Consider the following 15359-nt stretch of genomic DNA (forward strand, 5'->3'; position numbering starts at 1 on the left):
AAATTTTCTGTTTGCACAATTCGGATTTGCGCTGTAGATTTTTTGTGTAAACGTCGGGATGAGAACTTAAAGTGTTTCTTACTAATGTGTAATTTAATTATCAATCTCTTTAAGACGGTTGCACATAGTAGTATAATGGTTACAGAATAGATAATCACGAGCTTCGATTGTCGCTGCCCGCTGTACGCCTAATGGGTCAGCTACGTAAACGCGTTACACCGTTACCTTCATTTCTTTTGTAGCTCTCGCATTCGCTTGCCACTGAACTCTTTAGACTTTTTGAATTACTTCTGACATTAGTTTTCCTCTGACTTGCAGTTTTCATAATTCCGCGCATATTTACGAATAATGTGAGACATCTTTCATTATTTTGTAATTTTCAGTTGAATAGCTATTTTCACTTGCATTTCGTCGAATGTTTTCATGCACTCACTCTGGGCCCTAGAATGCTCAGAAAGCTCTTCACAAACGCGTTTAGCTTGGACACTGATTCTGATTTCATACCAGAATCAGTGTCCTAGCTAAACGCGTTTCCAAGGTACAACAATTTATAACTTTACACAAAGCTAATTCATAAGAATCAGGCGCATGACCCGACACTGGAGATATGACGTCACAGGCAAAACAAATTCTGCGCGGCAAACTCGTAAGACAGAACTATTCGCTGTGAACTCAACTACGCTTTAAGCATTATTAGCGTAGCAGCTATTAGGGATTCAAATTGGGTGGTACTCTGTCACAATTTTTGTCAGTTCCACCGATGAGAAAATATACTTTTTCACGTAAAAACATTTTGACATGCTTGAATTTTATGAGAGAATTAGGTGAACAACAATGCGCATCAAAAGTTTACTTCAATGTCAGTTGAAAATTAGTCCAAACACTAGAACAATGGTTGGGATACCTGATTCATCATTTAAAAATATATCAACGCTCCCCGTCAAATAGTTGCAACAGTATTTCCGGCAACACACATTTTCCACCAGCACCTCATTGTTACTCACGCGAGGTGGCGGGTCATTACCTGAACACCTCGCTCTTTTCCAAATTTAAAAGACAATCTAGATGTGCCACATCGAAACAGGCACGTCCAAATACCACGAGCTGACGCACTCCCAAGAAACTGTTCTTCGTTTACCGAATACAGGCAGAGTTTGATAATTAGCCAATCTTTTAAAAGGCGTTCTGTTGAAACATCTAATTTTAACTGCAAAAAAAAAAAAAGTATAGGTTTTCACCTTTCTCCTGTAGAGGTCGCCATTTCCAGAGGAGATGTGAGAAGTAAGCGTCTTCTATCCCCCTTATCTAAGGACCGGATTGTTTCAATCGAGGAAACCGATATCTGAGAAAATGTCACTTTAATGGAATTCAGCGCTCTTGACCGACGTAGAATGCAATTAAGCGGAGAGCCACCGGCGCTGAAAAGAAATTAAAGGCGGAGAGACTGGATCTAAAATGCCCCCAACTGCACGGGGCAGAGTGCCAGCAAAGCAGGCGCCTCCACTAAACCTAGAAAAACGTTTACAGTTGATGGCGCGGCAGAAGTCGGCAAGAGACAGTGTCCGGAAGCAAAGGTGGGCGATATTCGCAAGATCCAAAATAAAATTATAATTAAAGTACCTCTACCGATTGTAAGCGGACCATAATTCGTTCCGTTCCAATATCCTTAAATTGATTTGCCAGCTGAAAAAAAACAGCATTTTTAGCAAAAAAAAAATGATTAGTAAAAAATCGCCCGGGGCGCTTTAGACGAAAGAAGTGAGGTTTTCGGAGCGAAGATTCGTATGTGTCTGGCGCTCAAAGTTTATAATTAATGTATACAGTCAGTTCTGACCTATGATGGTAAGAAATTTACTGTATAGGCAGAAACAGTTCACCAAGTTGGCGTTGCTCGGTGATCAGTCTAATGATAAAAGTTGGGAATTATTAGAACAAAAGGAAAACAAAAAAACCTGTCAGGGAAGAGACTTCTGAGGAAGAGACAGCTGACACAGCTATAGCTGTAGTGAAAATTAAATGTAAGTGGGCGGGACATGAGGCCCAGCGAAAGTATGGTACAAGGACGAAGGAATTCTTGAGTATTATTCCCAGAAGCACATCTATATGATTACTCTACATCTACATCTATACTACGCAAACCACCGTGAGATGCATGGCAGAAGGTGTCTCATTGTACCACTTTTTCATCACAATGGATATAGCAAATTTAAATTCAAGATTTGAATGACGACTTGTGGTGTTATCAGTTGACAGCAAACCACTTCCAGCATGCCCAACTTAACAAAGTGATGCCTTCTGGATTGTGGGTTAAGCCTAGTTTAGACGTCAACAATGGGTTGCACGCAACTTTGCTTCCGGCCACTGCGCGTGGGCGGCGTACGGTTGCGCAACTCGTTGGTGAAACTAAACACTTTCGAGTTGTTCCAACTTTGCCGACACTAGTTGCACGAGTCTCGAGATTAGGTTTGTCGGTAGAGTGGAAACAAATTGAAGTATGAAGTGGGGAACGGAGGAACTTGTTCGCTTATTGGATATGTATGCTAGCCATAGGTTGTTTCTCTTATTTAAATGATGTTGACTACAAAAACAAGCAGCATGAGACCGTCATTCGCGATTTGAACACCGACAGATTAAAAGTGTCTGAGCTAAGCTCATTCAGTTAGCAAAACTCATTCAATTAGGAGTACATATACGTACAAATGAATTAAGAAAAATACAGGCATGCAAAACATCTGACTGTAGAACAGCTCACTTCTACAAAACTAAAAACACGTGGTTCGAGGAAAATTGTGAACAGAAGGAAAAGTTACACAAATGCGAAAAGGTTTCTTCTTCATCCAATATTCATTTATTTAAAAGTCATAGTAGTCCTTCCCATTCCAAAACTGATACGACTGAACTTTGAAATGTTGCCACGGTACAGATTCATCTTCAAGAAAATAATTAGGAAACCATTCTCTCCTTAATCCTACATACTTCGAAAAATTATTGTAGCTTTGCATTTATACTTCCTGTTTCTTACTGGGAAACTCCATTTTCGACATGCTCCTGGTCTGTTAGCTGTGGTTGTACATTTTCTTGGGAAGCTGTTTTTCTCTGGCGTACTCGTACGTGTAACCTGTCAGTTTTGTCAACTATTTCTAGGGGTGATGGTATTGGCTTTTCATACATGCGAAATCTGGAAACCCCAAACGCATTTTCCACAACATAGCGATCTACAGTCTTTCTTTGAAACTCAATGGACCATCTGTTGAGAAAGGCTTAATTACATATGTTGTTAATGTATAATTCGCTATCAAGAACTAAAACTGAACCTTCTAACAGAACGAGAGTTCTGGACTCTAGATAGCATGCAACGTGATTTGTAATTTCAGTTCTGGTAACGATGCATCGTACAGTACAATATTTTTCTTTCTTCCTGCAGTATTAACTGCCAACGGCCTTGCCGCAGTGGTAACACCGGTTACCGTCAGATCACCGAAGTAAAGCGCTGTCGGGCTGGGCTAGCACTTCGATGGGTGACCATCCAGTCTGCCGAGCGCTGTTGGCAAGCAGGATGCACTCAGCCCTTGTGAGGAAAACTGAGGAGCTACTTGATTGAGAAGTAGCGGCTCCGGTCTCTGCAACTGACATACGGCCGGGAGAGCGGTGTGCTGACCACATGCCCCTTCATATCCGCATCCAGTGACGCCTGAGGATGACACGGCGGCCGGTCGGTGCATTTGAGCCTTCATGGCCTGTTCGGACAGTTTAGTTTTTAGCAGTATTAACTGTCTAGAAGAAACGTGGACTGTTCTAGTGGCATTCTAGGATAATTAAAATAGCTTCTATCAGCAAGATCGCTGAGCAACCAAACTAACGTTTTTTTCTTTATGCAGTCACGAACCGAAACACGTTTCTCATTCCTTTTCTTAAGCAGCGATTTCATCCAAACAGGCATTAACTCCGTCACAACTCGTGCAGCTGTCAAAGTATATATTTTAGACACGGTTACGTCACTCACAAAACGACGGAACTGAAACGAACGCTGATGTGTCCATGTCTAAAGTAATGCTACGAGTGGGGCTTCGTGTAAACTAGCCCTTAAGCGTAGTTTACACGACGACACTAGTTTCACGCAACTGCGCTACCGGCCAATGGACATACGCGCCGCGCGTTTGCGCAACTCGTCGGTGAAACTAAACACTTTCGGCGTGTTCCAACTTTGGCGACACTAGTTACATGAGTTTTGAGGTTATGTGTGTTCCTAGAGTGAAAACAAACTGAAATATGGAGTGTGGAACGGAGAATAATGTTCGCTTTTTGGATATCTATGCTTTGCATAGGTGTTTGTGGTATTTCCGTGTTTCCGTGAGGCTGATTACCAAAATAAGCAATTATTGCTGCTCCTGAGACCTCCACGTGCGATCAGAACACAGAAAGTTTGACAATATCTGAGCGGCAGGGCAAAATTTATTGGATTAGAAGCAGATATACAACTGAATTTAATAAATACAAGCAAATGTAATTCTAGCTGTGGAAATACTCTCGTCTACAAGACTAAAATCCCATTGTTCTAGTTGGCTGACTTTTTTTTAAGAGATATTGTTGACAGAGAGGGAAGACTACACAAATCAAGAAGCTGCATTCTTTATTTCATATTCATCTATTTAAAACGTCGCAGCAATGCTCCCCATTCACACATGTTTGAATTTTTAATTATTGCCACTATACAGATCTTCAAGAGAGTAGTTTGCAAACCATTCTCTTCTTAATGCGGCCTGTTCGAATAATTACTGCTGTTAATGTTAATAATTATTACTGTTAATGTTAATAATTATTGGTGTTAACGAAAAAGTGTCATCACCAACTAAATCCGCATCTTATTATAGCATGCCGAGTGTTCTCGACTGTAATGCACGCAATGTGATACGTAATTTCAGTTCTGGCGAAGTGCTTCATGTATTACAGTATCGTTATTCCTTATCGCAAAATTAACTCTATTTAGAAGAAACGTGAAGAGTTCTGGTGACATTCTAAGATAATTAAAAGAACTTCTTGGGTCTTCCATTACAAATTATTTCTGCAAGAATTGTGAGCAACCGTGCTGACGTCATTTTTTCATCCAGTCAAAAATCGAAACACGTTTCTTATTTTTTTTCTTACGCAGCGATTCCTCACAACAAGCTTCAACTCCATCACAACTCGTGCGACGTGCAGCTGCCAAAACTATCATTTCAGACACGACTCAGGAACCCACAAAGCGACGAAACTTAAGTGTAGACTGGTTTCGCCGTGTCGACAGTCAAACATGAAACCATTTGCATGCAACTCATTCCACGCAACGAGTGGCGCAACCTAATGTCGTCGTGTAAACTAGGCTTTAGTTACAGCGTTCTTATGCGAATGGAACAAGGAAGAAGGAGGGAAATGGTAGTGGTACACACAGTGAGATGGCTTGCGGAGTATCTAAGCAGACATCTCGTTCGAATTTTGTTATTTCGTGCACACGCGCTGCTGTCGCTACATCAGCTGCCGATAGGGACTTCGACATTATTTATCGCGGCGTCTTAGTGGGAGCGTCAGCCACGGACCGTGCAAGGACGATGGCCGACGCTGGCGTGGAGAGAGGAGAGCTGCCGCCATTAGTACTGCCGCCCTTAATGCATGGGCGTTGGCGGAATCTGCCTCCTGCTAGAGCTCCGCTAATGCCCACTTAGGCGCACCCGGCGGCAACTCGTCCTCGCCGAATGCCGCCGGGCGTTTCCTACGGAGGACACACGGTGTGCACACGTGACACTAAAATCCATCTGGGTCGCGGACAGTGGCGTAATTAAAGGTAGCCAGGGGTCCCCATATCACTGGGGAAAGTTTTTGTAGGAAGTGAAAAATTGTGGAAGGGCAAAGGAAAGCAGGAAGAGGGAGAGCGAAGGAGGGAGCACAAGAAGGCAGAGGAGGAAGAAGAAAAAGGTGGTGATATTGACGATGATGATGATGAATGAAGAGAGGGGAGAGCGAAGCTGTAGGAAAAGAAATTATCTATATGTACATACATCTACATATATACTCCGCTAGTCACCAAGCGGTGTGTGGCGGAGGGCACATTTCTCCCCAACGTCATATTTCCTCCCATCTGTCCCACTCGGGGATCGCGCGAGGGAAAAACGACTGTCTGAACGCCTCAGTACTTACCTAATCTTTGAATGGTGATCATTGCGCGATTTGAAAGTTGGTGGTAATAATATATGCTCTACATCCTCGGTGAAAATCGGATTTCGGAATTTAGTGAGCAGCCCCTTCCGTTTAGAGCGCCGTCTATCTGCAAGTGTGTCCCACTTCAAACTTTCTATAAGATTTGTAACGCTCTCGAGATGGCTAAATGTAGCAGTCAGGAATCTTGCCGCTCTTCTTTGGACCTTCTCAGTCTCCTGAATCAGACCCAACTGATAATGGTCCCATACAGACGAACAATACTCTAAGACTGGACGAACTAACGTATTGTAAGCTATTTCCTTTGTTGAAGGACTGTATCGCTTCAGGATTCTACCAATAATCCGCTGGTTGGCTGGTTGTTTGGGGAAGGAGACCAGACAGCGTGGTCATCGGTCTCATCGGATTAGGGAAGGATGTCGGCCGTGCCCTTTCAGAGGAACCATCCCGGCATTTGCCTGGAATGATTTAGGGAAATCACGGAAAACCCAAATCAGGATGGCCGGACGCGGGATTGAACCGTCGTCCTCCCGAATGCGAGTCCAGTGTTTAACCATTGCGCTACCTCGCTCGGTCCAATAATCCGCAATTTGCCTTATCCGTTACTTGTGTAATCTGATCATTCCATTTGAGACCATTTCGAATAGTCACACCCAGATACTTGACGAATGTTGCCGCTTCCAAAGACTGAGCATTTATTTTGCACTCGTACATTAACGGGGATTTTTGCCTTGTTGTATGCAGTCGGCTACACTTACTAATATTGAGAGATAACTGCCAGTCATTATACCACGCATTTATATTCTGCAAATCCTCATTGATTTGTTCACAACTTTCGTGTAATACTACTTTCCTGTAGACTATACAGTATCATCAGCAAACAGTCTAATGCCGCTGTCAATACCATCAACCAGATCTTTTATGTAAATCGTAAAAAGCAGCTGACCTATTACGCTGCCCTGGGGCACATCTGAAGTTACTCTTGTTTCTGTTGAAGTCACCCCGTTCAGGACGACATACTGCTCCCAGTCTGTTTCTCCAACCGCATATGTCATCGGATAGACCGTAAGCGCGCACTTTTTGGAGCAAGCGACAGTGCGGAACTGAGTAGAACGCTTTTCGAAAGCCTGCCGTGGCCGTGCGGTTCTAGGCGCTTCAGTCTGGAACCGCGTGACCGCTCCGGTCGCAGGTTCGAATCCTGCCTCGGGCATGGATGTGTGTGATGTCTTTAGGTTAGTTAGGTTTAAGTAGTTCTCAGTTCTAGGGGACTGATGACCACAGATGTTAGGTCCCATAGTGCTCAGAGCCATTCGAGCCATTTAGCCTTTCGAAAGCCGAGAAATATGTGATCAACCTGGGAGCCGGTATCTGGAGCCTGTTGTATATCATGCACAAAGAGGGCCAGGCTGTGTCTCGCATGGCCGCTGTTTCCTAAAACCGAGCTGGTTTCTGCAGATGAGCTCCTCAGAATCATTATGTCTGAACACAAATTACGTTCCATGATCCTACAACAAATTATGAGGAAATTCGTAATGAACTGTGTTTAAAAAAAGTTCCATTATGTCTGGATCTCTCTGGTATAGAGACACTTGTGTTTTGTTTTACGTCTACTAGATGTAAACGCAAAGAATGTATAAGCAGCATGTTTTGCTTTTTATTACGCTTTTGCATTGATCAAAAATGAAGCATTGAAAAACAAATCACGGTATCATTCCAAGCAAAGTAAGATTCACTTGTGTGCACGGTATCCACCGATTCGGAGCTGCATGGATACCAAGCGAGAAGAATTGTTTGAATGCAACCACTCGAGCCAATCGTGCACCGCTGTATTCACACTTTGATAGCTTCTTATACGTACAGTTTTTTCCACTGCGACCCATCCTGTCGGAAGAAATCTTATCTTTTCTGTACTGGATATGGTCTGTTTCATTGTCTTTCGTGAACGCGAATATAAAATGGATAACTATATTAAAGACTACTGTCATCCATGCCAACATTTATTTTGAGACTCATCGTATATTTTAGAAACTTCGTTCGAAAAACCTGAACGCGCCATTACTTGCGTCCGTTCAGCTTCTCAACTCGCAGAAGACTAATAACATCTGCCACTCATTCTTTTCATTTATTTCAAGACAAATGAAAATGAGACAACGGCAGAGATAAAATTGCTCAGTTGAATGCCTATTTAGTAATAAGGAATATTCGACGAACAAAATAAAGATGAAAACATTACACAAAAGCACAGAATCAAACGAAAATAATTATGCCTCAGACAGGGGAGTGTGATTTATTACAAGCTTCTGAAATGTTTCAGAGCTTCATCGAGCCGTCTGAACACATGAAACTCACTCAGTATGGTGTTTGTGTGTGTTCCGGGCACGTCAGCATATACACACACAAGATCAAAAACATAACTTCGAAATATTAACCGTTGAGAGCCTTAGAAGAAACGCTCTTGCAGTACAGCTGACATCGGCAAACTCTCGCAACTTCACAATAGTGAAGGGAGCTGTTCTAAGCACAGCAGACTGATTGACGACGCAGGATGGATCGGGAGAGAAACGCTTCGCAGTTGTTATGCACGATGCGCCAGCGACTGAAGTGAGGAGACGAATATCGAAGTTCGATTCAGTGCGGTACTTTGCTAAATGAAAGAAAATGTTCAAATGTGTGTGAAATCTTATGCGACTTAACTGCTAAGTGAGGAGAGGAATATCGAAGTTCGATTCAGTGCGGTACTTTGCTAAATGTAAGAAAATGTTCAAATGTGTGTGAAATCTTATGTGATTTAACTGCTAAGGTCACCAGTCCCTAAGCTTACACACTACTTAACCTAAATTATCCTAAGGACAAACACACACACCCATGCTCGAGGGAGGACTCGAACCTCCGCCGGGACCAGCCGCACAGTCCATGACTGCAGCGCCTTAAACCGCTCGGCTAATCCCGCGCTAAATGTAAGAAACCGTGTAATATTACAGTGCAGATATTGTCTAGTTTGTCCTGTAAGTACATAGCGGAAGCATTTTTTATATTTTTATTGTGAGAAAAAGGCAGCTACGCGAAAGAAAACGCCATGAAGATGTTTATTTGAACACATTTTAGCGTCAAAATATCAAGATTTTAAGAATGGGCCGACATGTTGTATATATATCATAGAACAAAAATCTCAAATTGTTATAACTGCGTCTGAAGTAGAAGTGCGTCCAGAAACCATTTCTCTAATGAGATGCACAGGCTCCGGCTCTAAATTTTTATTCTCTTTTGCTTTTAGGAAGCTTTACATTTCTGAATATCTACACATTTTATGTCATTAGCTTATTTAAGCCATTGAAATGAAAAGTCGGTCACTCGTTTAAGATATGATGCAAAATCCTGTGGAAGAATTACTTCCTGAAGTTTTCTTTTTAACTGATTTATATACCTGCGTTGAATAAATCTGAGTAAATTATTTTTTAAGGACTAGATTTTCATGTAAAAAAAATCCATCGTAATAACATCAGCGTTGACTACATTCTGGCTTGTCAGTTTGATCATACTGTTCTTCATACAGCTGGAGTTATCCAACGATATGTACCTTACTGCATTTTCTTGTACCCCTTCCCCTCCTAAATACCTTCCACAGCATAATTTTTGCAAAACTAAAACAGCAAAATAATACACCATGATTTACTTCAGCTCTTTTCTGGCTTTTTTTTTTTTTTTTTTTTTTTTTTTTTTTTTTTTTTGTAGACACGTTTCGATTATTTAGTTTTGAAGAGTTGGCAACGCTGATGGAGACGAGCATTGTCGTACTGCAACGAAACACCTCCAGACGAAATCCTAGTTGTTTACAATATTCCTGATCGCGGGCCGAAGGTATTTCATAGCAGAAACGTGCCCTTTACATGTTATTCTCCGAAATGACCTCTGTTGTAATTTTCAAGTGAGTGGGAACGACTTTTCCTCCTGATGGTTAATACGGAATAGTTTTGATTTGACGAAGAGCTTTGGCGCCAATCAAAAATGGCTCTGACCACTATGCGACTTAACTTCTGAGGTCATCAGTCGCCTAGAACTTAGAACTAATTAAACCTAACTAACCTAAGGACATCACACACATCCATGCCCGAGGCAGGATTCGAACCTGCGACCGTAGCGGTCACTCGGTTCCAGACTGCACCGCCTAGAACCGCACGGCCACTCCGGCCGGCGGCGCCAATCCTTGCACCATTTTTTCATTTGATGTCAGTGATAGTGCAACCAGGTTTCATCTCTTGTAACAATTCCGGCCAAAAATTGATTACCCTCGACCTGGAAACGACTTAAATGTTCCTCACCGACGTCGACACGACATCTCTCATTTCAGCAGTCAACCGACATAGCACTCATGTTCCAGACTCATTACTGAATCACACCATATCATGGGCAATATCGTGTATTGAACCAATGCTAAAATCCAAAATAGTCGCTTTTTCTTTCACAGTCGTACGCCTGTTTTCTTGACTGCGCGGTGTTCCTGGTCCACGCGCGGAGGGTCTACCACGGAAACTACGCCTCTTTTAAGCCTTCTGCACCACTTGTACACTTGCTGCACTGGCACACACAATTCACCGCACTCTGATTTTATCCTGCGATGCGTTTTCACAGCTTCACTACTCAAAAAGCCTATGCCATATCGCTGCTCCAAAGAGGTGCAAGTCGACAATGGAGCACTCACTGTGCACTGACGCAACTTCATTTTCTGTAATGAAATTACAGGCTGCCAACTGTTCGTCATTTGTCAAATCACAACGATAAATTGCCAATTGCCAAGTTGATAGTTCAACGTTTAGGAATTTGTAATTCTTGAAGTTTTCGCGACGTAATGAGTATTCCATGGATTTTGGGTTTCTTGGCGGATGACCTCGACATCTACCAGCCATTCAGACGTCTTCAGGTGAGTGCAGGTCGCTAAGTTCATACCAACCACGACTCATGAAAAAAAGGAGGAGTGAGACAGACACACACACACACACACACACACACACACACACAGGAGAGAGAGAGAGAGAGAGAGAGAGAGAGAGAGAGAGAGAGAGAGAGAGGAGGGGGGGGGGGGGGGGGAGAGCTCGAAAGTACTCCGCGAGGACGAGAACCCTCGACACCGTACTCGTGGCCCAGCGACACTGCACACGAAAAGTGTACGTACGATGTGTATCTCAGTTCAAACTTCGCAATTTCGTGCCTGCGTGAAATTTCATGAAGATTGGTTGATGGCTTGATTTGGCGGGGGGGGGGGGGGGGGGGGGGGGGGGACCAATCAGCGAGGTCATCGGTCCCATCAGATTAAGGAAGGAAGTAGACTGTGCCCTTTCAAAGAATCCATCCCGACTTTTGCCTGAAGCGATTTAGGGAAATCAGGGGAAACCTAAATCAGGATGGTCGGATGCGGGTTTGAACCGTCGTTCTCCCGAATGCAAGTCCAGTGTGCTAGCCACTGCGCCACTTCGCTCGGTTTTCATAAGGAAAAGGCGCCCAGTCGACGAAAAATCCCCCCCCCCCCCAATACTAAAAAATAGCAGAAAGATTGACTTCCTGAGCACTGACGGCAATGACTTAATTACACCTTGGCATAGCCAGTCTGCAGACTTTGATTCACGATCTCAGTCCGAAGTGAAATGCCAATAATGATGAATTCACACTTTGGTTTTACATTGAGTAAATTTTGATGTCAGGTTGCGAGACTTTGTAGCAATATTAATCGACGCACTTTTCAAATCTTTGGGACAATTTTTCCAAATGCTGCAGTTTTATGAATTTCTCAAAATCGTTCAAATGGCTCTGAGCACTATGGGACTTAACATCTGTGGTCATCAGTCCCCTAGAACTTAGAACTACTTAAACTTAACTAACCTAAGGACATCACACACATCCATGCCCGAGGCAGGATTCGAACCTGCGACCGTAGCAGTCGCTCGGTTCCGGACTGAGCGCCTAGAACCGCTAGACCACCGCGGCTGGCTATGAATTTCTCGGGAGTTGTGTTAAAACGATGTTCAAAGCACTCATGTAGGCAAATAATCATTAATATATGAAAACATTAATTATTATATTCTTATTATATTATTATTATCTTCGTACTAACCAACTAGGGCCACGTAACAACTCCAATATCTCTTCTTTCTTTGTTGTTTCCTATTCTCCCAATACTACATCTTCTTCCCATGTTGTCACCGAGCGAGGTGGCGCAGTGGTTAGACACTGGACTTGCATTCGGGAGGACGACGGTTCAATCCCGTGTCCGGCCATCCTGATTTAGGTTTTCCGTGATTTCCCTAAATCACTCCAGGTAAATGCCGGGATGGTTCCTCTGAAAGGGCACGGCCGACTTCCTTCCCCATCCTTCCCTAATCCGTTGAGACCGATGACCACGCTGTCTGGTCTCCTTCCCCAAACAACCAACCAACCATCCCATGTTGTCTTTTCCGATTTCTTATTTCTTTGCATTTTATTCTTAGAATAACGCATTGCGGCCGGATCCCGTGTTTACATATGTCGCGCGCCATCTGTTATGGACGTAACTCGGGATAACTCGTGTTTTCTACGCGTTGTGTGTAGAAGCCAACTGCTGTGATAGATCCGTATTTCAGCTACTTTGTCTATTTAGGTGTTAAGACCAATCAATGCACCAAATCTGACTGCCTTCATGAAATATTTGCGTATTTGCCATTATTATCGTATTTTGATATTTCATATAGTTCCTGCTTTAGTCATGAAGTTCCTTTTGCTTTTAGAGACGGCCCTATTCTGAAAAATGGAGGAAATGAACCAATTTGGAATACTTCCAGAGATTTTTGACGATGAGTATTCAGATGTTCCTAGTGATAATGAAGTTTCGGATAACTGTGTCAATGAATGTTTTGCGGTTCTGAGGACGATCATCGTCACAATGACATCATTAGACCTGTATAGAATCGTAAGGAGACAGTGTTTTCAAGTTATTCCAACAGTAACGATGAATAATCACATGATCATCTTGTGATGCAGTTCTTCTTCTTGTGTCCGTGTTTGCTACGAAAATGGGATGAGAAGTTCCACCATATCTCTATCTATCTCTCTCTCTACCTATCTATCTATCTCTCTATCTGTCTCTCTGTTTTCTCTCTCTCTCTCTCTCTCCCTCCCTCTCTCTCTCTCTCTCTCTCTCTCTCTCTCTCTCTCCCTCTATCTGTCTCTCTCTCTCACACACACTCTATCTACCTCTCTTTCCGCCTCAGTACTCGACACACACAAACAAACACACACACACACACACACACACACACACACACACACACACGCAAACTATACATCATTGACGCCAAGTACAATCCAAACCCGCGCGCCTCACCCAGCCAAACACGCCACAAAACAAATGAACACTACACGGCCACAACGACACGTAATAGCACCGAAAACTCCGCCTGTGTTTTGAGAAATTGAACAAGTGCAGTGCCAAACGACCATAGGTAACAAAGTAAGCATATTTACTTCGACAACAACACAGGAGAACGCACCACAACTTCAAAACTGTAAGTTACACACAAAAGACGTGATATAGACTCATTTCAGTTCGTAAATGCATAACAAACAGAAAAATACATTACGTTTTGCTGTTTGCAAATGACAAGTTGTATATTGTGCTGCAGAATAGCTACCAAAATAAATGGACAATAATATCATGTAAGGTATGTTAACTAATGCATGCATCCACATTTCACCAGTTAAGCTATAAATGGAACTTTGACACAATGTTATAAACAACACAAACGTTAATATTTAACAACAATTTTACGGTTAAAAATAAAAAATTAAACCCACTGATGATAGCATAAAAGTGCTGAAACATGTATGGGTGAAACAAATCAGAAGAAAGGTGTCTCGCATAAGGCGGAACTTATCCCATTCCCAGTAACGATGAAGGTAATTCTGTTTTTGTGAGGGCATCGCCCGAGGAACACTGTCACCATGTCGAATGTTTTTAAAAAAGTTTATTATTTCCGATTCTTTTATGTTTACTACTAGTTTTTTTATTATTTGTGAAATTCATGCCATTGTCGACTTCTTCTTAGAAAAATAAAAGAATATTTGTTTACCTGTTCTCATTCACTCGGTAGGCGTGCCCAAGGAAGAGTTATCTTCGCTTTGCAATTACGCCCGATATTTTGTTTGTATTTTCGTAGATCCCTTCGTTACTTGTCATTTTATAACCACCTTCAGATTCTATTTCACCCATTTTTTTTAATAATCTGTCTTTCAATTGTTTCTATTACGACAAGCTTATGGTTCAACGTTAATCATTCACACGCATATAAATATTCTGGTCTGACCACTGTGGTATAGTGTTTTAGTTGTATTTTACTACATAAGCACTTCTTGTTTTAGATTTTTTTGTCAAATCATGCTCTATTTCTATATATCATTAAACCTTACACCTACTGAAATTTTTTCTGGTCCAGAGAATTTGTTTTTACCATCTCGCCTTAATCTACATATTTGCGTTTGTTCGTATTTCACTGCATTTTTGTATTTATATTTTCCAGGAATTCATTATTATTGTTGTTGCCGTATTGAGTTGTACCACAGCTTGTAGCTAAATTCATTAAGTATAATTTGTACATAAAACAGTTGATTCGCTATTATTACAGCGACAGGTATCTTTCATCCGAGGCTAGAGATGCGAGGTACCACTCTGCACAATTCCGCTCCAGAATTCAGAATATTTCGTCTATAAGCAGTATACGGGTCTACAGCTTAACTGCCGACCCCCATTCTGGTGCGTTAATCACCAGTGGCGCTGGACTGAAACTGAGCTGCTGCGAAACTCACATCAATGAGCACGTGTGAGGTTGGCAACACTGGCGGCGAGTGCCGGTACCTGGTGCGGCTGCTGAAGCGCCTCACGACCTTGACACCAGCTGGCGGCTGTTGCCCTCAGCGCGACGCTCCAGTTGGCTGTTCTGCCAACTGGTGGGAAAAAAACGCGGGAATTTTTACGCCAGGAACCCACTCCGCAGGTACAGCAGAATGGCTTAAACATGAGCACAACTTCCCAATTTATACAGCTGCATTTCCATGAAAACCACAGCTTTGCAGTTAGGGGGGTGTTACCTCGGAAAGACGCGTCATAACGTGTGTATGTACAACAAACGAGACAGAACGCAGAATAC

At 42.6% G+C, this 15359-nt stretch overlaps 1 protein-coding gene and 1 pseudogene across 1 annotated transcript in view; one reads left to right on the forward strand and one right to left on the reverse strand.

Moving 5' to 3' along the window:
• The window catches only part of LOC124613817 (beta-1,3-galactosyltransferase 4), a 718801-nt gene that overhangs the window by 617245 nt on the left and 86197 nt on the right, over positions 1-15359 (reverse strand). The window lies entirely within an intron of this gene.
• Positions 3433-3550, forward strand: LOC124614651 (annotated as a pseudogene).

Source organism: Schistocerca americana, chromosome 4 (genome assembly GCF_021461395.2).
Source record: "Schistocerca americana isolate TAMUIC-IGC-003095 chromosome 4, iqSchAmer2.1, whole genome shotgun sequence".
Taxonomy (NCBI): Eukaryota; Metazoa; Arthropoda; class Insecta; order Orthoptera; family Acrididae; genus Schistocerca; species Schistocerca americana.